The sequence below is a fragment of the Podarcis muralis genome, chromosome 7 (assembly GCF_964188315.1).
Source record: "Podarcis muralis chromosome 7, rPodMur119.hap1.1, whole genome shotgun sequence".
NCBI lineage: Eukaryota > Metazoa > Chordata > Lepidosauria > Squamata > Lacertidae > Podarcis > Podarcis muralis.
In genome coordinates, this window is record NC_135661.1 from 52,082,832 (window position 1) to 52,105,052 (window position 22,221).

Sequence of the window (22,221 nt, forward strand, 5' to 3'; positions counted from 1 at the left end):
TAATCTGTGGTCAAACAAACCTAATTCAGAGCGAGGGCAAAATCTTTACTCTGCAACAGTTTTAATTGCCCTCTGTGGACAGTTTTGGGACCAGTTCTTTTTAACTTTATCATCGGTGATTTGAAGTTAGGAGAAAGCAGTAAGGTGGTCAGGTTTCTTGATAATCCCACAGTTCGAGGTGTGTGTGTGTGTGTGTGTGTGTGTGTGAGAGAGAGAGAGAGAGAGAGAGAGAGAGAGAGAGAGAGAGAGAGAGAGAATTGATGCACATTGGGACAAAAGCTCTCAATTTCACATACACACCCTTGGAGTCTGAACTGGTAGTGACTGACCAGGAAAAGAATCTTTTGGTTTTGGTCAATAAGTTGATGAAAATGTTAACCCAGTATGCAGTTGTTGTTCAATATGCAAATTTCATGTTAGGTATCATAAGGGATGGAATTCCTTGGCTGAAATCTGATTGGCTCCACTCTTTAAAATAATGGTTTTTGATATGATGGGAATCCTATATGTGGTGTTATAGCAAAAACGGACCATTCACATTTATTTATTTTTATGATTTTATAAAATTTCCTGGGTATCATTAGATTTTACAGTGATGGAAAGATAAACTTGCATGTGTGAACCAGCTACAAATAAGCCCTTAGTCAGGCCTTTTATGGTGAAGGAATCTAATACAGTGGTACCTGTGGTTACATATGCTTCAGGTTACATATGCTTCAGGTTACAGACTCCGCTAACCCAGAAATAATACCTCAGGTTAAGAACTTTGCTACAGGATGAGAACAGAAATTGTGCTCTGGCGGCACGGCGGCAGCAGGAGGCCCCATTAGCTAAAGTGGTGCTTCAGGTTAAGAACAGTTTCAGGTTAAGAACGGACCTCCGGAATGAATTAAGTACTTAACCCGAGGTACCACTGTAGCTCTCTTCATACACTGAGAGAGAATGCAGGCAGGCTGAAAGTGGAAGGGGGCCTTGCCTCTTTTCATGTAATATTTACATCACCCACCCACTTTTGCCTTTGGCCCCATCGACCACTGGCATGTTGGAAGGTTGCCCAACCAAGAATGTGGCCCTTAGGCTAAGCAAAATCCCCCACCTGGACTTTAGTCCAGATCCATGGAAATGGGTGTGAAGGGAAACAGTGTGAATCATCCAGATCCCAAATGCAGGCTGGCCAATTTAATACTATTGAATATTAATAACAGGAAAAAACCCAAAAATGGGGATTTGATACTTGTCAGTCATCCTAGCATTTTTGAACTCATTGGAAAGAACATTGAAAGGCAGGAGCACATTTCATTCTACGCAAGCATTGCCTATAACCTTAATTTTTAATAAAATGAAAGCAGAAACTTTTGGGAAATGGCCCAGAATATCACAAAGGGAGCCAGCCTTCACAGCATTGAAGATGGATACAACACTGGTTATATTTCAAAAAGGGGGAAAGGACACCAGGCTATTCAAGCACTGCAGAGAACACGGACTGGCCATGTTTACATGTTGACTCAGGTTACCTTACTTTTCTTTGCATAAGACTAGGGTTTTTTTTTTTTTACTAAAAAATAATGTTAAAAGGGGGGGTAGTCTTATACACAGGGGCAATCTCCCTCCCCCTTTTCTTAATTTTGAGTCCGCCAAAATAGGGGGCATGTTATACACGGGAGCTTGTTATACACGAAAAATACGGTATGTATTAATTACAAAGGAACAACATGTACAGTGGCTATGTATGTGCTCCTAAGACAAAGCATTTAAAATCTCAATTATTAAAAACCAAAGCAGGCCATCCCAAAGATTTTGCAGAAGGGAAGCTGGGCTGGGTTAGTCTGCGGCAGCAAAAATGGCAGCAGTGTCTTGTAGCAACTTAAAGACTAACAAATGCTATAAGCTTTTGCCATAATACATTTGTTAGGGTGGCCACCAAGTAAGTTCTAGTTAGAGTAGATCCAGTGAAATGGACGGACCTAAGTTAGTCATGCACATTAATTTCAGTGTGTCTGCCCAGAGTTGGACTATCATTGACTACAACCCTTAGTCTTCAATGTGTACCAAGACTAGTTTTTCATACCAGATACGATGCTTTAATCCAGGCTTACCCAACCTAGTGCTCTCCTGCAGTTTCTGGACTGTAACTCCCATAATCCCTGGCCATTGGCCATGCTGGCTGAGGCAGATGGGAGCCAGATGTTCTACAACATCTTTAGGGCACCAGGTTGCTTATACCTCCTTTGTCACCCATTGTTCAGGCAGCCCAGTTGACGGCGCCAGATTGGAACGGTAAATTCTGTTCCTGCCTCTTGCTAAAGCAGGAAACAAACATTGCCTTCTGGTATACATGTTAGAGCTGCCTTTTGGTAATAACGTGTCCAACTGCCTGAAAACGGAAATTAGCCACCTGATTGAAAGCGTGCCTTATAAATATTAACTATGACTTGCCTTCTAAATATAGAAAGCATATTAAAGCATCTCGCTAATAAGCAGATGGCCTCTCTTTCCCACTTGCCATCATTATCCACTCCAGACCTCTGCTGTGACACTGAGGAGAGGAACTCATCGCTTGACCTTATTTCATCTCTCCAATGGATTACTTGGGTAAATGCGGACAAGGTGTGGAGTCTTGTGTTTACAGCTGGTGCCTACCCCGTCCCCCACAACTGAGTCTTACATAGGTAGCTGATTAATACCACTGGCCCACCTAGTTCAGCATTGTCTACAGTGACTGGAAGAGGGTTCAGCAGTCCTAACGAGATGGTTGGCATTGAACCTGGGGCCTTCTGCATGCCAAACACATGTTCCACTGCTATAGCCCTATTCTTCCAAATAGGAACAAAATCGGAGGCTGCCTCAAACAGAGTCAGACCATTGGTCCATGTAAATCAGGAGGGTCTGCACTGACTGCCAGCATCTCTGTAGGGTTTAAGACCATGGAGATCTCCAGTCCTACCTGAAGATGCTGGATGTTGAATCAGGGTCTGTCTCCTTGCAAAGCTGATGCTCCGCTACATCTTCCTATCAAGATAGGGATACAGGAAGCTGCCTTATATTGAGTCAGACTGTTGGGCCATATAGATCTGTCTGGTCTACATTAACTGACAGGAGCTCTCCAGGGTTTCAGATGGGGTCATTCCAGTCCCTAACTGGAAGGATTTAACCTGGGACCTTCTGCATGCAAAGCAGATGGTCTACCATTGAGCTAGGACTTTTCCCACTGAGCAACAGTGGGTTAAGCTGATCGCGAACAAAAGCAGCTCTGTATCATCATGCATATGACCCAAAGAAGGTTTTTTTCTTTTTCTTTTTCTTTTGCACAATACCTTGTCAATGCTTGCCTATGCATTTTTAGTTTGGGAAGGAAAAGTCACGAAGGAACCAAAGAAAGTGACAGCTGCATCAAATTGCTCAGGCTTAGGGCTCTGTGCAAACATTAAGAACAAAGGGATGGAGAGAGAGAGAGAGAGAGAGAGAGAGAGAGAGAGAGAGAGAGACTGCCATTGAGGAATTGAGGATTCCTAAGGTATTGGTTCTGCTTTGGTATACAAGGATAGTCAATTCAGAACTCCAAAATCCAGGAAGAAATTTCAGTGAGGACAATTTCAGAAGCATCCCAAAGGCGTGTTCAAAATGTAGCCTTCTGCAAAGAAAGGAATATGAAGTTCACAACAGATGGCAATGATAAAAGTGACCTTTCTGACTTTAATTATGGTAGTTGCTGGTTTCAAAAATAATACTTTATACTGTGTCACCTTAATTCAGGATCACCCAATAACCTCTTTACTGTGATGCTTCAATGTAAGTTGTTATTTTTGTTGTTTGCTTTTATTTCATTTTTCACAATTTGTATTATGTGTGCTTATATTATAGTTAGCCTGCTTCACACTTCCTTCAGCAATTTGGGAACTGAAATGTAACTTCCCTTCAAAATTCTCTAACAAAAAAAGTGTCTATAAAAATGTGAATATTAGGGGAAAGTGTGCATGAAAATGCGTATTTTAGTGAAAATAACATTATAATGGATCAAATTATAAACATTTCATGCCAAAGTGCATTTATTAGGGGAAATGGCATACAAAGAAATGTGCATATCAGGAAGCATGCACACTCAAATGCTAATAAATTTTCATGGTGACTTAAAAAATAATAATTCAGAAACTGATGCAAAAATCAGATGAAACTGACCTTAAGATTGGATTAAGATTCCCTTAAGATTGGAAAAGTGAGAAGTTGCAAGATACCAAAACTGTCAGATCCATCCATTCATAGTCATGGATTGTACTGGAGTGAGTGGGGCACAAACTGTCCAGGCTTAATCTAGGGAGAATTAAGACAAGAGATGGTTGTTCAGTAACACAAACCATCTTTATTCTTCTCCCCCGTTGTCTAAACTTTTAAATCAGCTTGCATTCCAGCAGAGCTCCAGATTATGTTGTTCTTGTCGAGACTTTCCCCTGTCTCTCTGCTGGATGCTGAAAGCTTTTGATCAATATAGTGTAGAAATCTTCTGACTGACTCTGCCAAAAGCAGCCTGCAATGAGCACCGGTGACTGAAATATTTAACAGTTGAATCTTACCTATAAATCACTTGGAAAAGGTGGTGAAGAGATACATAAATACTTAACGATTGCTGGCAAACTGATGAGCTGGAATTGTAGCTGACGTCACTGAAAATTTGTTGCCACCACAATCTTCATTTATTTGCAAAGCCTCAATACCTAAGGAAATGGAGTGTTCTTTCCCTTTCATTAACTACTGGTGGCCTACAGGTAGAATAATAGAAAACTCAATATTGCCATGTCCAGGGTTGCATGGCATTAAGAGAGAGAGAGGGAGAGATCTAGAGTGGGGGTGGGGCAGAATCCATAAGGCTTGCCAGGGAATCATAAAAACCTCTAGAACAACTTTGCAAACTTGGTGCTCTCCAGATCTTTTGCAATCTGACTCCCACCAGTAAACCTCCATCCTAACCAGTACAGAGCTAAGGGACAAAGATGGGTCCAGGAGCACCCGAAATTACATACCTGCTCCTTCAGAGGGAGTGCAACCCTGACATTTATTATGACATAACCTTTCTAATTCTTTCTAACACGTGTGCCACAATAAACCATTTAGTCTTTCAAAATTAAGCAGGAAGCAAGTTTAATATCCAACAGATCTTGCCCTCCCCCTGTTTATGTCACCATGTGGAGGCTCCATGAGAGGCCTTGCTGGATCAGACCAAGGGCCCATCTCGTCCATCATCCTGTTCTCACAGTGGTCAATGAGATGCTGATAAGAAACCCATAAGCGGGACAATGGCACCACAGCTCTCTTCCCAGCTACTGGTGTTCAGAAGCATTCTGCCTCCAACATCAGAAGTAGAACACAACCTTTGCTGTTCATAGCGATAGATAGCCTTATCCTCCAATAATTTGTTGAGCCCCACATTCAAAGGCAACCATCTTGAAATAAATGCATTGAAATAAATATGGGAGGATTGCTGAACATTTCCCTGTAAAATATTCTTCTGCAAAATGCCCCTAATGATACTATCTTTTTTCACATCTCTGAGGGTGTGAGGCTAGCCTTTAAAGCATCATTTTTGTACAGGACTAGTAAAAAAAAAAGCACCCAACATTGCTGCATAATTAAGCCTTGATCAACAGCTTGCTTTTATAATGTTGCAAAAGGGATTGCCTCAGCTTACGGTTCACTTCACTGGGAATTTTTGCTTCCTGGACACATTTTGTGTTATTTTTAAGTGGTATTGGGGGGGGGGGGGGAGGCAGGAGTGGAGAAGCAATGTTACAGTAGCCCCAAATAATGAAACAGTGAGGATCCTATTTTCCATCCTGTGCATAACCCAGATCCACAAATCCCTTGGCACCCACAGCTCTAACGGCAGGATTTTACGCAAAACTTCCAAGTGGCGTGCCAACATTGCCTTCTTAAGTATTAATAATCGGCATAGGGCTGGCACTGTTATTCTTTGCAATAATAAAGACATTTAAGAAAAGGAACAGCTTGTGTTGCTAATTTTAAATACTTAGTCTGGGGAATGTTGATCTTAATTTTATTCCCAGTAAGAAAATATTACTGAGCGGGAAAGGAGCAGTCATAAGAAAGAGAAGGATATCACCTATGAATAAGTGAGAGTCATCTCCCCTTTACAAAGGAAAAATAGCAGGATATGTTGAAAATTGCTGCATCCCAGAATGAATTCTCATTCACCTGTTTTTGCCCTGTGGCAAGATAACTCAAATGGGTATGTGGTCAGCAATGTTTAAGCCATACATGGAGTCTAGCTGAAAAGAGAGCGGTGCCCAATTTTTCCTGCGTTGCATCAGGATTGCATGGGATGAAATTCTATGTGTGTTTAAACCGTACCTGAAAATAAAATATAAAGTATTGGAGGCTTATTTCTTCTTTTCTTTCTTTACTGGAAGAAAAACCCAGAGCTGCTACAATAAGTCAACGCAATGAGATTCACTTCCCCAGCAGACTGCCCTGTGGGGAGGGCATATAATGTAGCATCACTACTCCCAAAAAATATTCTGCACTTTACATATTTGTAGTATGTACACCCCACCTACTAGCCAAAGTTCACTAGGCATCTTACAACAGATTGCAAATACATCAGAATAGACAAGAGTTACTAGGATAGGGCTGCCATACATCCGGAATTTCCTGGAAGTATCCTGGATCTATCAGAAATAGCATTCAATGTCCAAAAATTGGTGAAAATGTCTAGTTATGACAACCCATATCTGAAGTGTTGCTTTTTTGGCGAATTTCCTCAAAAACTTCCATTTTCCTCAAAAACTTCCATTTTTCTTCTGGGGGAAGATTTTGCAGAAGAAGAAGAAGAAGAAGAAGAAGAAGAAGAAGAAGAAGAAGAAGAAGAAGAAGAAGAAGAAAGCTTTGGCTCGGGTTGTAATTCAAGGCTTGTTGTTGTTGTTGTTGTTTAGTCGTTTAGTCGTGTCCGACTCTTCGTGACCCCATGGACCAGAGCACGCCAGGCACCTCTGTCCTCCACTACTTCCCGCAGTTTGGTCAGACTCATGCTGGTAACCTCGAAAACACTATCCAACCATCTCGTTCTCTGTCGCCCCCTTCTCCTTGTGCCCTCCATCTTTCCCAGCATCAGTGTCTTCTCCAGGGAGTCTTCTCTTCTCATGAGGTGGCCAAAGTACTGGAGCCTCAGCTTCACGATCTGTCCTTCCAGTGAGCACTCTGGGCTGATTTCCTTAAGAATGGATGCGTTTGATCTTCTTGCAGTCCATGGGACTCTCAAGAGTCTTCTCCAGCACCATAATTCAAAAGCATCAATTCTTCGGCGATCAGCCTTCTTGATGGTCCAGCTCTCACTTCCATACATCACTACTGGGAAAACCATGGCTTTAACTATACGAAGACCAATGAGCCGTGAATACGAAGACCAATGAGCCAATGAGAAGACCAATGAGCCATGCTTGGAATGCCACACAGATTATAACTAGGCCAAATTCATATATTCCAATCCAAACTGGGTAATTCTGACGCTTGGCAACAGCATTAGTTCGCAGCAGTTCAGCTCTCTTTCTGAGCTGGGTGAAACCCCACCTTTGGGGCTTCTTCTTATTTCCAGCCTATAAGATGGAAAAGTCTCTTGACTATGCGACCTTGAATGACCTGTGGGGGTGTTGAGAAGCATCCTGCTGGCTGCACACTGGCTCTTTGGTCAAGCAGCCAAGCCCTGTGGCTGCCAAAGCAGACATGAGGTGCTTGTGCACAGAATATCTCTGCCCCCTGAGAGTGGCTGTTTGCAGAAGCTGACCTCTCCGCCGCTACCTCACAAAGACATTTGGTGTGCATTGGCCTAGCGGTGTTCGCTTATGGGTGATAAATGCCTGCATGATTTCCATAGCTGAGGTATATTCTGAGCGACTGTTTTTGGAACACCAAAACTCACAAAGCCTCCTGTATGCATTTTTGTACACATTACTTGGCTGGAGAACGCCACTGCAAAATGTGGAAAAATTTCCAATCTTAAGTTCAGTTCACACTTCCACATCAGTTTGTGGGTTTTTCTTAAGTCCTCATGAAAATTCATAAGCATTTTAATGCAAATTATTCCCGATATACATTTTTAAATATGCACATTTGCCCGATGCATTTTTGCACGTTATTTTCATTAATGTATTCTGTTTTATGTACACTTTACCCCAATATATACATTTTTGTACACAATTCAGCATTAGAGAGGTGCATTGCAAATTTCAGAGAAGAAATTTAAAGGATAGTTGTGTTTTTGGTTCTTCTATTGTTTTGGAAAGTGCATAATTAGGAAGCTTTGCCTTCTAGCTCAGTTGGTAGACCATGAGACTCTTAATCTTAAGGTTGTGGGTTCAAGCCCTACATTGGACAAAAGATTCCTGCATTGCAGGGGGTTGGACTAGATGACCCTCGAGGTTCCTTCCAACTCTACAATTCTATGTGTGCTAACTGGTTGCACAACCATCTTTAACGGTTGCACAGCAATCTCTGGTAATGTCTTCTCCCATGCAACAATGTTCCACCAGCCGAAGTCTGCCACTTAGTGAATGGATAGGCCCCTATTTATTTCTCCGCAATGTCCACTTCAGCGCCAGTCTCCTCTCTGAAGGCTTCTGGAGCCTTCAGGTCTGGCTTTCGAAAGCTTTGGCTGGCTTTTCTCTTGGACATAAATCCTTGCTTGTAATGCCCTCTTGGAACACAGAAGGATGGGCATCCTAGGACTTCCTGTTCCACTCTCATTTTCTTCAGGTCCATCCAATCAAGTCTGAGTGGTTTTGAGTTATTTCGGCCAAAGACATCTGGCCTTTTCACTTTTATTACCTTGTTGGTCCCTCTTTGGGCCTTCGTATTGGCAAGGGCACACACTGATCCCATCGCAGGAACAGTCTCCCCAGCATGGAGCCTGCAATTTCACTTTTGTCTCCTTGCTTTTGAGGCCACATCAAGCTTCTTGAGAGGAAGCATGTTTTTCTGCCACAGGCAGGGATAAATACTGCTTTCTCTCAGCCCTCATCTGTGATCTCAGCTGCTAGTAAACAGTGGCCCATCTTTCCACGAGTCCTATTTTTCTTCATTATACTCCTTGATTTCCTGACAAGACACTTTTGTTACGTTTCCTCATGTTGCCTTTCTATATACTGGCCCCCTTTGGATAATATAAACCACACTCCTACTCACTGTTACTCCAGACCAAAGAATATGTAGTGTCATTACTGGAAAGAGCACCAAAGAGAAATGAAAAATAACAAGAAAGAAATGCCCAAGGGTGCTCCAGTCCATAATAATAGGGGTTTCTAAATTTATATCTATAACAGTTACTTGATTGCATAAAAAGGGACATGAGCAAAAGTCTTTATTCCCTTCCATTCATGGTTCCTGACCATATTTTTGCACTACAGATCATATTCTGCACATCATGCTTTCCAGTCTGTGCATATTTTTCATGTCCTTCCAGCCTGGGATTGCTTCTTCCTTTCATAATGAAGAGCTGCTGGTTTGTTTTGAACAGCAGGGAGTTTTCTAGAAGAAAATATGAGCTCAGCTTCATTCCCAGGCATTTGATTAATGGCAGGAGGCCAGGTTTTCAACAGATACCCAACTCTATAGGTTACTTATAGGGACGGATGAAACTGTCCATTTTGGTTCTCTCTGTTTCTTATTTTCCCAGTCTTTAGTCCAATTTGCCAAATTTCCACATCAGTTTGCAAACTTTTAAAAAAAATGTCTTTGTGAAAATTCATCAGCATTCTAGTGCATATTTCTCCTAATGATACACATTGTTGTGTGTAACATTATCTAATATAAACATTTCTACAAGTAACAATTTCCCCTAATATAATTCATGATTGTATGTTATTTTCACTAACATTTTCATTTTTGTGCACACTTTCCAATAATATGGACATTTTTTGTATATCACAATTTTCAGAGATGGATAGATGTGTTTTGATCCTGGAAGTGCTACAACAACAACAACATTTATTATTCATTCATTTCTTACCCATCCTTCACCATCAGGTCTCAGGGGAGGTTACAGTAATTTTAAAATACAATATTAAAATCAGTTAAAACAAAAGACAGTCAAGAGACTAGGATGAATACTGAGATATATGCCCCAGGTCTTAGAGGCCAGGAAGCACACATTCAGCATATGACAAAAGTTACATAATCAAGGTACCAGACATATATTACACTCTTCCAAGCCCCAATCACTCAGACTTCCTCAGAAAGTGGTGGACTCTCCTCGGCTGAAGGTTTTTGAACAAAGGTTGGATGGCCATATCTCCAGGATTCTTACAACTGTAATTCCTGCATTGCAGGGGGTCAGACTAGATGACCCGTGTGTCCCTTCCAACTCTACAATTCTATGATTCTGAGAATGGTGAAATATAAAGGGGTGGAGTCAAACTGAGCCAAATTTATCCTCCATTTTTCATTATTTAACGCAGTGGCTGATTCATCCCGGGACCTCCAAAAACAGCACGATTAGGACTCCCCTCTATAGATTCATTAGCACAATGGTTAGTCCAGCCTTGACCCTGCTGAAGCACCACGTTGGGCAAGGTTGTATGCGAAGATAGGTTGCATATCTCCTCTATGGGTGAGAAGACTTGCTAGGAAAATATTGCAATGATTGTCAGCAAGAGCTAATAAAGGAAGGAGAGGAGAAAATAGGCTTGAAGGCTGAGATCTCAGGGGATGAGTTGGAGGCAGCTCAAGATGGGATCCATCCTAATGAATTCCCAGGATATTATTTCAAAGTGCCTCTAGTACTGTCCAAATCAGGAAACCGTAATACAGCCTTGCAGAAATCATTTCTTTGCTGCCGGTTCTGAAAGTACTATAGAAAGTGTAAATTTTCAAAGCAAACCACCAGAAGCAGAATGGTCTAGCAGAGCTTGCAGGTGGCAACGGCGAGGGGGAAATAAAAGGCAAATGTTCCTTTTTTAAAATGCCTCTTTCCTCCATTCCACATTCATGCCCTCGAAGGAAATCAGTGGCTAATGGGACTGATGGAAAGAGGCACATTGAAATATAATGTGAGCTCATATCCTTGGGGCTGCATCCAAAAGCAGCAACCACCAATTTTGGTCTTCGTAAAGGCCCTGGTCTATATGGCCTGCCTGCCGGTGTTTTGCTTTTATTTGTTGCATGGCAAACTTGTTCCATAGGGCTTCTGACAGTCTGTCTATCTAGACAAATTTTGTGATCTATTTTGGCTGGCAGGGTCTCAGTCAATGAACTGCCGGGTCCCTGCTCCCCTTTTCAAAGGGAATTCAAACTGGTGTCTAGTATCTTCAGCATTCTAAGCTATGGGTCCCACCCTCCAGCTGCTGAATTGGTGGCCAGGCATTCACAGGGGCTTCTCAGTTATAGGGTATGCTTAGGGCTGCATGTCAGATGTTGCTGGGGCCAGAGACAAAAGCTGGTTGAGCCACAAATACAGATGTTACTATTGCACAGTAGGTTAGCTCCTACACACCTTCCCAATTGTCCATCCAGGCAAACAAGAGACATCAGAGTTGAAGAACACATGCATAGCTCAGTTGATAAGAGCATGAGACTTTGAGTCTTCCAGGAAATGCACAAGCAGACCATGAAAGCTGATACCCCACCATCATTTGCTTCAGCATCTGGTATTCAGGGTCATATACACTGACTCAGGAAATAGAGGATGTATTCAGTGTAGCTAATAGCTACCAATGAATTTACCTATTTTTTAAAAGTTATATGAAGCCCCTTTCGGGTGTTCTTCTGTGTACAATGAATAGGGGAGGGCTGCATGCTTCAGAACCCAGCCTAAACACATTCATTCAGATGTCTATAGGGGACTCCTGTACATATGCAGGGGCTCCCTACAGATATTTGAATGAACCTTTGGAGATCAGGTATAGAGCAGCAGTGAGCCCCCTTCCTCTACACATGCATTGTACACATAAGAACACCTGGAAGGGGATTAAGAGGCTAGTTCTGCACAATGTAGCAGTGAGTTCCATAAGCTTATTAGACATTGCACTAGATGACTTCCGAGGTCCCTTTCAAATCGATGATTAGTCTTGATTGCATTTGTGTTTTATGAAGGACAGACTCCGCACCTAAAGAGTGGGTTGACATTCGGGAACAGGCAGATGCATGCATAAAAACATACTGAATGGAAAATTATGTATTTTCCCTGCTTTATGACAGAAGCCTTATGTGGCTATGGCTATCAGATTGCGACCGCCTTTTCCTTTGGGGGAGAGGAGGAGGGAACGTCCTGCGATCATCATAAATCATTATCCCTATGATCCAAAGCACACTGCGCTTTCATTTACCTGCTACCAAGATCTCAGCAGGCTCCCATTTATCATTCTATTCTGGCTCTTTCCCCTTGAATATAAATTTAAAATTGCCCTGAATCTCTTCAGCTTGGAAAGTAAACTGTTCTCGTTCGCCGCATGTCTTGTCCAACCCTGCCATGACAGATCAGTTCACATGTTATCAGAACGCAGCAAGCTTCCTGGAGCTGCTGCCGAGGCTCTTTGGAAAATGTGCTTCCAAGTCCCAACCCAGGAAGATGAGCTGCTGTAGCCATTACTGGTGCCAGACTATTTTGCACCCTGGGCAAGGCTAACTACTTGCACTGCCACAATTTATTTATTTTTAGCTAACTTCAATTTTCAAAAAACAGGTGTCCTGTAGAAAAAATGAAAGGCACAAAACTATATAACAAAAACTAATCTCTGACCCGCAAAGGTCAGTATTGTATTCCTCTGAGGTCTGTGCCCTAGGCAGCTGCCTGGCTGGCCTAATGATCACACCAGCCCTGGCAGTAGCAGAGTAGCTAAGAGGCCAAACAGGGAATTATGCTGCTCTGCACTATCCGTCTCTGAGGCTGAGATTGCTGAAAACTGGATGTTTCTAGGGACGGATGAATTGTCAGTTTCTATTTCTTTCAGTTCCCCATTTTTCCATTCCAAACTTGTGATTCCTGACTATCAGAAGGTTGAACTCGATGACCATTGGGGACACCTTCCAACTCTACAGTTCTATGATTCCACAGCTGAAAGTGAATGAGATGATAACAAGGCTTTCAAGTTTGTTTAATGACAGGTTAGCATAGAGGAAAGCAGAGAATAATGGGAAATAGTTAAGTAGATGCTGGGTGCTTCTTTTCTTTGATGGGGTTCCTACCTCATGCTAGTTAAAACTTATTGGCAAAATCAGGGGTCAGCAGGGGTCAGCAACCTTTTTCAGCCATGGGCCGGTCCACTGTCCCTCAGACTATGTGGTGGGCCAGACTATATTTTTTTTGGAGGGGGGGGGAAATGAATGAATTCCTATGCCCCATAAATAACCCAGAGATGCATTTTACATTCTACTCATGTAAAAACACGCTGATTCCCGGACCATCCGTGGGCTGGATTGAGAAGGCGATTGGGCTGCATCCGGCCCATGGGCCTTAGGTTGCCTACCCCTGGGCAAGATGCTTTGCATTTGTATTCAGAGTGTATAAGTTGCATTTCAGCTGACTGAATATCTTCCGTTATAAGCTGAACAGCTCCTTGATTTTAATGTGGGTTGTTGGCCGGTTGGTTGGTTGTTTGGTTGTTTGGTTGTAAGTTGCTTTGGGCAAGATAAAGTGACTAACAAATGCAAATAAATAGATAAACAAATAAACCAACTAAATGTATGTCCTCAATTTTTTAAGCAATATTAAGCACCATTGTTGAGTTCAGTAGAGCTTACTCCTAGGGAACTCTGCATAAGATTGCAATTATGCTGATACTCATGAACTGGGTATTATGGTATGTACTACTGCTGGTGTGTGAGAGTGAGTGCGTGTATCAACATTGCTGCCTGAATTTTTGGACTTCTCATGGAGGCATGGCTATTATTATTATTATTATTATTATTATTATTATTATTATTATTATTATTATTATTATTATTTGTATGCTGCCTTTTCCCCTGCTGTGCGGACTGCAATAATGAGCTCTTGCCCTTGAACATTCACCAGATGCTGGGGATTGAACCTGAGACTTCCTGCATGCAAAACAATCAAGTAATGTCCTTTCCCCAGCATACGCTGAATCGGCCCATTTTCTTTAAGATTCCTCAGTATTGTCTCTACTCTGGCTAGAAATGGTTTCCCAGGTTTCCAGGCAGAAGCCTTCCTCAACCCTGTCTGAAGTCCCCAGGAATTGAACCTGGAACCTTCTGCACACAAAGCAGGAGCTATGCCCCTTCCCCATCATTCTGTATCCCTTTGGCTACGGATTCTTATGAACTGCCATGTACAAGGAAGGATCCCTCGGAGAAAGCCCTCCAAACAGATATTCCCCTCCAGGGGTGAAAGTTGGTTCATCTGTTGTTGGAACAGCCTCACGGTTCTTTACAGCTCTGATAGTTTTCCATTGCCGTTCACTGTAGAGAGCTGTGCTTTCAGTGCTCAGAGTCTCCAGCTTGATGCTGTTTGGTTCCTCCTATGGGTATTACCCAGAATTCATTGCAAATGTTCTGTAGGAACTGGGCAGAATCCCCCCACTCCCAGCACTGTTTATTTCCATTGATACCGCTGAACTAGGTCAGTGCCTGTCCCAGAGGAGGTCTCCATAACGTCACTGCAGTGAGATGCTGAGAACTGTTCAATGGAATCCGTGCTTCCTGGTCATGGATGCCAAAGGGAAGGTTGAACCACTTGACTGTGGAGGGGGGATGAGTTGGTATAGAAGCCAGAGACTGACAGCAATGCTAATGCAGCAGAGGTTCAGATAGCAATTGCTGCCTTCCCTTTGTGCTTCTTTGTCAATCCGTTAGTCTTCTCTTCCCCACCCCACGTTTTCCTGGAGAGATTCATACACAATGCTTTGCAAGAATACAAGAGCACTAGCTTGTTTTTAAAGACCACACACAATGCTGGCATGTTAAAGAATGCTTAGCAGGAAGAAAGGAACCAGTTCATACAATAATGGATTTGTCTGGAAATGTACGCATTGTCGAGAGGTAGAAGCATTCAGTTGCCAGATCAGTTAGATGGGGCGGCCAACATGGTACCTTCTAGGTCTTGTGGACTACAACCCCCAGCATCCCTCACCATTGACCATGCTGGCTGGGACTGATGGGCATTGCAGTCCAAAACAGCTGGAGGGCACCAGGGTGGCAAAAGCTGGCTTAATTGATTAGAAATATTTTCATACACTCAGAAAGCAGCCCTGATTAATCAGGCAGCAGTTTTAATTATTATTATTTTAGCAAATATTTTAAATACAATACATATATAAATTGCATGGGGGAAGTGACATTTTAAAAGGCTCATTCCCTCCTTCATGGGAAAGAAGCGGGGATCATGTCTCTAAAAACAATGGATATTATAATTTCATAACTTCAGGCCTTCCCCATCACCCCCTGTTTACATTGGTAGGATGCTAACTGAATGAGGCTTCCCCCATTGTCCTGGTTGCTGAACTGATCTGTTAGTCACCCAGCCATCCGCCGCTGCCTTCTGTGTGCACATATTGGGTATGCAAAGTGTCCCCAAGAGAGGCCTTGCTGTGACTTCTGCAATCTAAGAGGGAAAGTGTTTTTGGTGGCTTGCCATGAAATCACTGGGATAAATCGTGCAAGAGCCATTTGGCACTTCAGAATGCCTGCCAGCAAATGCCTCAAGGTGGACGTTCCCAGAGGATGCTGCACTGTGCCAAAACTGGTGTTGCTAAGAGCCCCTGGTTCCAATATCATCTGAAGCATTATATTTTTCATTCATTCATTATTGCATTTATATCCCACCCTTCCTCCAAGGAACTCAAGGTGGCATACTTGGCACTCTTCCTCTCTATATTATTCTCATAACAACCCTGTCAGATGGGTTAGGCTGGGAGTTGGTGACTTTGCCCAAGGTCATCTAGTGAGTTTCATGGCTGAGTGGGGATTTGAATCCTGGTCTTCCAGGTCTGACATTCTGAACCACAATGCCTGTCACTGTGAGCTCATCAGGCAAGCCACTTGTCAGGCACCCAGTTTTGATTGTGTTCCCCCACCATCCCACTTTCCACCTCCTGGTGAGGTTGAGCTGACAGTGAGGTCAAAGAAAGGTGCTTCAGGACCTTGGACAGGTCCAATGGAGCGAAAAACCTGTTCAGACTAGTGCTTGGTCTTAGAGTCCACTATGGCCTGGGCCTGTCTACCTCCTATTAGGCCTCACCTCCTTGCTGGTGTCATAAAGGGGCATCACCTTTTGCTTTACACTTGCCTGTGGGAGTGAGTAGGCTCTGTGGAATGTGAGGCCCTTAGCGACGAGGAGCCTGGCAGCTCAGTGATGTCTAACTCAAGGATTGCCATCATTGGGGGGTTCTTAGATCTGGATTTCTTGGTTCAGGGGTCTCAGGTTCAGGGGGCTCTGGATTAGGCTCAGTGTCAGAGGACCTGATTCAGTGCCCCTCTGCTCCTGGCTCTCCTGGTCCAGCTGGTTTCCAGATCACTGCCTGGATCCTGACATGAACAACTGGGCAGGCAAATCCTCTGCAATAGGTGTAATCAGGCCTTTTTTTCCGAGCTGCGTGTCGGAGGCTGTGGGACATCGCATCTCAGGCGACGTTGTAAGGCGTCCCCCCCCCAAAAAAGAGTTGTTCTCCCCCTAAAAAAAAGCAGCAACAGGGTTGTCCGTAAAAAAAAAAGTGGGAGTTCCTGCACCTCTTTTTCTAGAAAAAAAGCATTGGGTGTAATGTTACAGAAATTCAACCTGTGTTGTATGTGTACCATTTCACCAAAGCCTGGGGCAATTTCAGTCTGGTTTTGCACAACAGGTTTCTAGTGGGTGGTTGTTGTTGTTTTTGTCACATGTTTGTTCTCGGTTTGGTCACCATCATTTGCCTGAACACGACACCTTACAGCAGGGATAGCCCATTTTAATTTCACAAAGCAAAAGTGGAGTATTGATAGCTGTGAATGCTGTCCTGGAAAATATCACAGTTTTCATAAAACAGCAAAGGAGTGGAGAGGAAAAAGGAGTGATGTTTCAGGAGTGTCCTTTCAGGGAAGTATTTTGAGCCCTAATGTGATTCTGCCTCTGGAACACTGTTGCCTCTCCTTATGATAGGATTTTAAAAACAAACCCATAACTGTTTACTTGCAATTTAATTCTGAATATATCCTAGGCAGGCTGTTGAACATTGTTGTGAATCTTGGCTTCCCTCTGCAAATCTCTCTGCCCCAACACACACACACACACACAAACACACACCATCCTTGCTATAAACCCTTCTGAGGCAGCTGACAAAACAACCAGCAACTAATCAGCAAAATGTATCAAATGAACGATGAAATAAATGGAGCAGGACTTCTGAGTAGGGGTAGGGTTGACCTTTGATTTCATTCTCCTTTAAATGTAAACCTCCCTAATTAGCATTTTCCAGTATGATACAAAAACTGAAGAGCAGCAATGCTCCAAAATTTGCACTTTCTCAAATTTTGCATTGCAGCTCTCCCTTCAGGCAATGGATACAAATATATATATATGCTGCAGTAAAGTGTGCATAAAAATGCATATATTAGTGGATATATTAAAGGTAAAGGTACCCCTGCCCGTATGGGCCAGTCTTGACAGACTCTAGGGTTGTGCGCTCATCTCACTCTAGAGGCCGGGAGCCAGCGCTGTCCGCAGACACTTCCGGGTCACGTGGCCAGCGTGACAAGCTGATATATTAAGTGGATATTATAGCATGCATTAAAATTCATTATATTAAGAAAAAATGTTTTGCAAAAATGTTACATTAGGCCAAATTGCATATAAGCATGTGTATATTGTGATAAAGTCAACAAAAATGCTGGTGAAATTTCATGAGGACTTCATTTTTTAAAAAAGTGGAGGACTGAAATGTGGAAAAATGGGAAACTCAGAGAAATAGAAATTGACCAATTCACCCATTGCTAGAAACAATCTTCAGCAAGGTCAGTTTCAGAGAGGGGCGTGCAAAGCAGTCTGTTTCTTACACAATCTATTTCATTATACAGATCAGTATAACACTGATGAATTTTCAGGAGGACTTTGGGGGTGGGGACTGAAGACTGATGTGGCAATTTGGAGAACTGAAATTAAGATTGGAAATGGAAAACTGAGAGAAACTGAAATCGACAGATTCCTCTCATCCCTGGTTCTTAGTTACAGGGCCTGGCTTGTGTTGGCACCTCTCATGAAAGAATGCACACAGAAGGTTTCAGCTTCATTCTCCAACATCTCCAGCTAAAGGAGAAAATAGCAGGCCTTGGGAAAGACCCACATCTGAAACCGCAGTGAGGCACCGCTAGCTAGAACAAGCAATCCCGAGTTAGAGGGAGCTGTGTTCTGGCTCCGTATGAGACTGCTTCATATGTTCAACTCAATCCCTTCCTCCGCTTAGTTTAGAACAGCCTGTCTCATATCAGCCAGCCACTGCCTATTTCAACATTGCCCCTTGGGGATTCCTAATCGGTCCCTCTTCTCCCTTGTTTAATTACTTCAGTGTGATAGACTTGCTTTAAAATACGACGGCGTCTCTTGTCCAAGTTTGCACTTATGTAAGAGGTGCATGAAGGGCGACTGTGGAAAGGGAAATGCTCCAGCAGCTCCACAGTCGTGGCTCTGTGCATTACTCACACAGTGATACATCACCCCTGCAAGCCCTCTGGCCGGGCTGCCTCCAGGGTGCCAGCTTAGGCACCTTATTTAATTGCAAGTCGAGTGATTTAAAGCCGACATTCCCCTCAGGATCAAAATGAGAAAGCTTCGGTTTTCTCTGGAAAAAAGATGAAAGAGAGAAGGAGGAAAGCATCTCTCCCCACACCCCACCCCAGCCTACATAGCTGTTAGGGATGGATATATATATATATATTTGTTTTCGTAGATTTTCACGGGTATAGGTATGCAGGTTTTGGTGTCCTCGGGTGTCTTCCCGTGTAAAAGTTGGGGTGTCTAGGCGACGTTTCGACGAGGTCTCACTCGTCATCTTCAGGCTGGTGCTTTCGGCTTCTTGTTACTGGAACAGAGCAGGATCTCAGTGTTTGAGTTCCTATAAATACTGTTGAGGGGTGTGGTGTATAGCCTCCAATGTTCTGGGCCGAGAGGAAGTTCCCAGGCTAGTGTGCCTTTTCTTCTTTTGTTCCTTAGTTGCTTGAGGGATATCTTGAGTGATTTCTTGAGTGATATCCTGAGTACCACTTAGGTGGGTCATTAGGTGTGGATTAGTTGCTAAAGCCTTTGTGTCTTGACCTCTTGAACTTTGTGAAGAGTTTTTCTGAGAAGATGGCTGTAGTTGTGCTCTGGCTTGGCTTCGTGTATAGGGGCGAGCTGTGGTTTTGTGGCCTGTGCCAGCCAGATCTGTGTAGGGATTGCAGGGGGGTGCAGCATCCGGAGGTGCCATCATGGTTTGGCTACTGGATGGTGTCTGTAATTTATCTGTGGAGAGGGTCTGGGTTTGGGTCTGGTGTGGTTGATTGGTGATGGCGTTCTGTGTGCCTCTGGATCTGGTGTCAGTTTTTGTGGGGAGGGCTAATTTCCAGATGTCTGGCAAGCGGGATGTGTCGTCACGCTTGTTCATGTTGTGAGGGTGTTTCTCTATCTCGATGGCTTCCATGATTATTCTCTTGTGGTGATGTTCCATGTTAGAGAGCAATTTGGAATCTGCAAAATTAATTTCGTGTCCTGTTTCTTTCATGTGTTGGAAAAGAGAGGAAGTTTTTTCTTCTTTTTTGACGGCATTCTTGTGTTCTGCGATACGTGCATTTATTCGTCTGTTTGTTTGTCCAATGTACGTGGCTGGGCAGACTTTGCAGGGTATTTCATAGACCCCTTGGTTTTCCAACTGGATTTTATCCTTGGGGTTTCTGAGGATATTGGCTATTTTTTGGTTGGCGCAAAAGGCTGTTTTGATATTGTGTTTATGGAGGATTTTGCTAATTTTATCTGTAGTGCCCTTGATATAAGGAAGGAGGGCCATGCCATTGTTTTCTTCTGTGTCTTGGTTTTTGGGGGGTGTTTCTTTACGAAGCTAATCCAAAAAGAAACACCCCCCAAAAACCAAGACACAGAAGAAAACAATGGCATGGCCCTCCTTCCTTATATCAAGGGCACTACAGATAAAATTAGCAAAATCCTCCATAAACACAATATCAAAACAGCCTTTTGCGCCAACCAAAAAATAGCCAATATCCTCAGAAACCCCAAGGATAAAATCCAGTTGGAAAACCAAGGGGTCTATGAAATACCCTGCAAAGTCTGCCCAGCCACGTACATTGGACAAACAAACAGACGAATAAATGCACGTATCGCAGAACACAAGAATGCCGTCAAAAAAGAAGAAAAAACTTCCTCTCTTTTCCAACACATGAAAGAAACAGGACACGAAATTAATTTTGCAGATTCCAAATTGCTCTCTAACATGGAACATCACCACAAGAGAATAATCATGGAAGCCATCGAGATAGAGAAACACCCTCACAACATGAACAAGCGTGACGACACATCCCGCTTGCCAGACATCTGGAAATTAGCCCTCCCCACAAAAACTGACACCAGATCCAGAGGCACACAGAACGCCATCACCAATCAACCACACCAGACCCAAACCCAGACCCTCTCCACAGATAAATTACAGACACCATCCAGTAGCCAAACCATGATGGCACCTCCGGATGCTGCACCCCCCTGCAATCCCTACACAGATCTGGCTGGCACAGGCCACAAAACCACAGCTCGCCCCTATACACGAAGCCAAGCCAGAGCACAACTACAGCCATCTTCTCAGAAAAACTCTTCACAAAGTTCAAGAGGTCAAGACACAAAGGCTTTAGCAACTAATCCACACCTAATGACCCACCTAAGTGGTACTCAGGATATCACTCAAGAAATCACTCAAGATATCCCTCAAGCAACTAAGGAACAAAAGAAGAAAAGGCACACTAGCCTGGGAACTTCCTCTCGGCCCAGAACATTGGAGGCTATACACCACACCCCTCAACAGTATTTATAGGAACTCAAACACTGAGATCCTGCTCTGTTCCAGTAACAAGAAGCCGAAAGCACCAGCCTGAAGATGACGAGTGAGACCTCGTCGAAACGTCGCCTAGACACCCCAACTTTTACACGGGAAGACACCCGAGGACACCAAAACCTGCATTCCTGTACCCGTGAAAATCTACGAAAGCAAATATATATATATATATATATATATATGTTTGTCTATATAGGCATATATGTGAATGACTGCAAATCATGCCTCAAAGGCTTCACAACTGGGGAGCAAATGAGGGAAGGGCAGAGAGGCAAATGTTTTATTTCTAAAGCAAATAATATTTATTCATTTGTGAAGCCATTCGTTTGCCTTCAGGGGTTGGGATTCCTGGGTTTTACCTTCGTTTATATTGCTTGAAATGTTTGCCTGTTGTAGAGACAGGGGATTAGAACATCAGAAGGAACTTGCTGGAGACCCATCTAGCATCCTGTTCTGACAGTGGCTGACCAAAGGCCTCTAAGGGAAGCCTGCAAGTAGGATCTGAGTACGAGACCACTCTTCCTTCTTTGGATTCCTAGCAACTGGTATTCAGACACACACTGCCTCTCACACTGAAGGTAGTATTCTCCTTGAATTCGGCCAATCCTTTAAGAACACTGGCACAGGAACATTGATTGGCAGGAATTACGGTGTGGGCTAGCTCTGTGTTTCCCACCCTGGTCAAACCACCTGGCAGAAAGAGTTCTGGCAGCTTGGGATGTGTCTCTGTGAAGAGGCCCACCTCTCGTTTTGAGAAGCAAATCTGCAAATCGTAATTAAAAGAAGCAGCAGCAGAATGCAATGCCCCAAACTTGGCACCAGTGGAAAAAGCAAGCGGCCCATTAGATCTGAAGGCCATTTGCTGCTGCAATGAATCATAGAATCGTAGAAATGCAGAGCTGGAAGGGACCCAAAGCACCATCTAGTCTAACCCCCTGCAATGAGATCATTTACAGCCATGTCATGATGGGTTTTCTGGCCTGAAGCATGACGTGCCAGTGGCTCCAGGCCCAGTTGTGGCTGAAGAATGAAGTTTCTCCTCCCATGCCCTTTAATTTCTTGCCATCGCCATGATTTGGAGGAGGACCAGGCAAACAGCTGCTTCTGTCGCTGACCTTCAATGAGTGCTCACTTCGCCAGGCTCAGCAGCTCAAAAGTGGGGTTGGAAATGGCACTTTGCTTGGAAGAATCACCTGTGGATCCTCTC

General features: G+C 43.4%; 1 protein-coding gene across 6 annotated transcripts in view; it reads left to right on the plus strand.

Annotated features, from left to right (window-relative positions):
- Nucleotides 1-22,221, plus strand: part of SMPD3 (sphingomyelin phosphodiesterase 3) — a 131,223-nt gene that overhangs the window by 48,411 nt on the left and 60,591 nt on the right. The window lies entirely within an intron of this gene.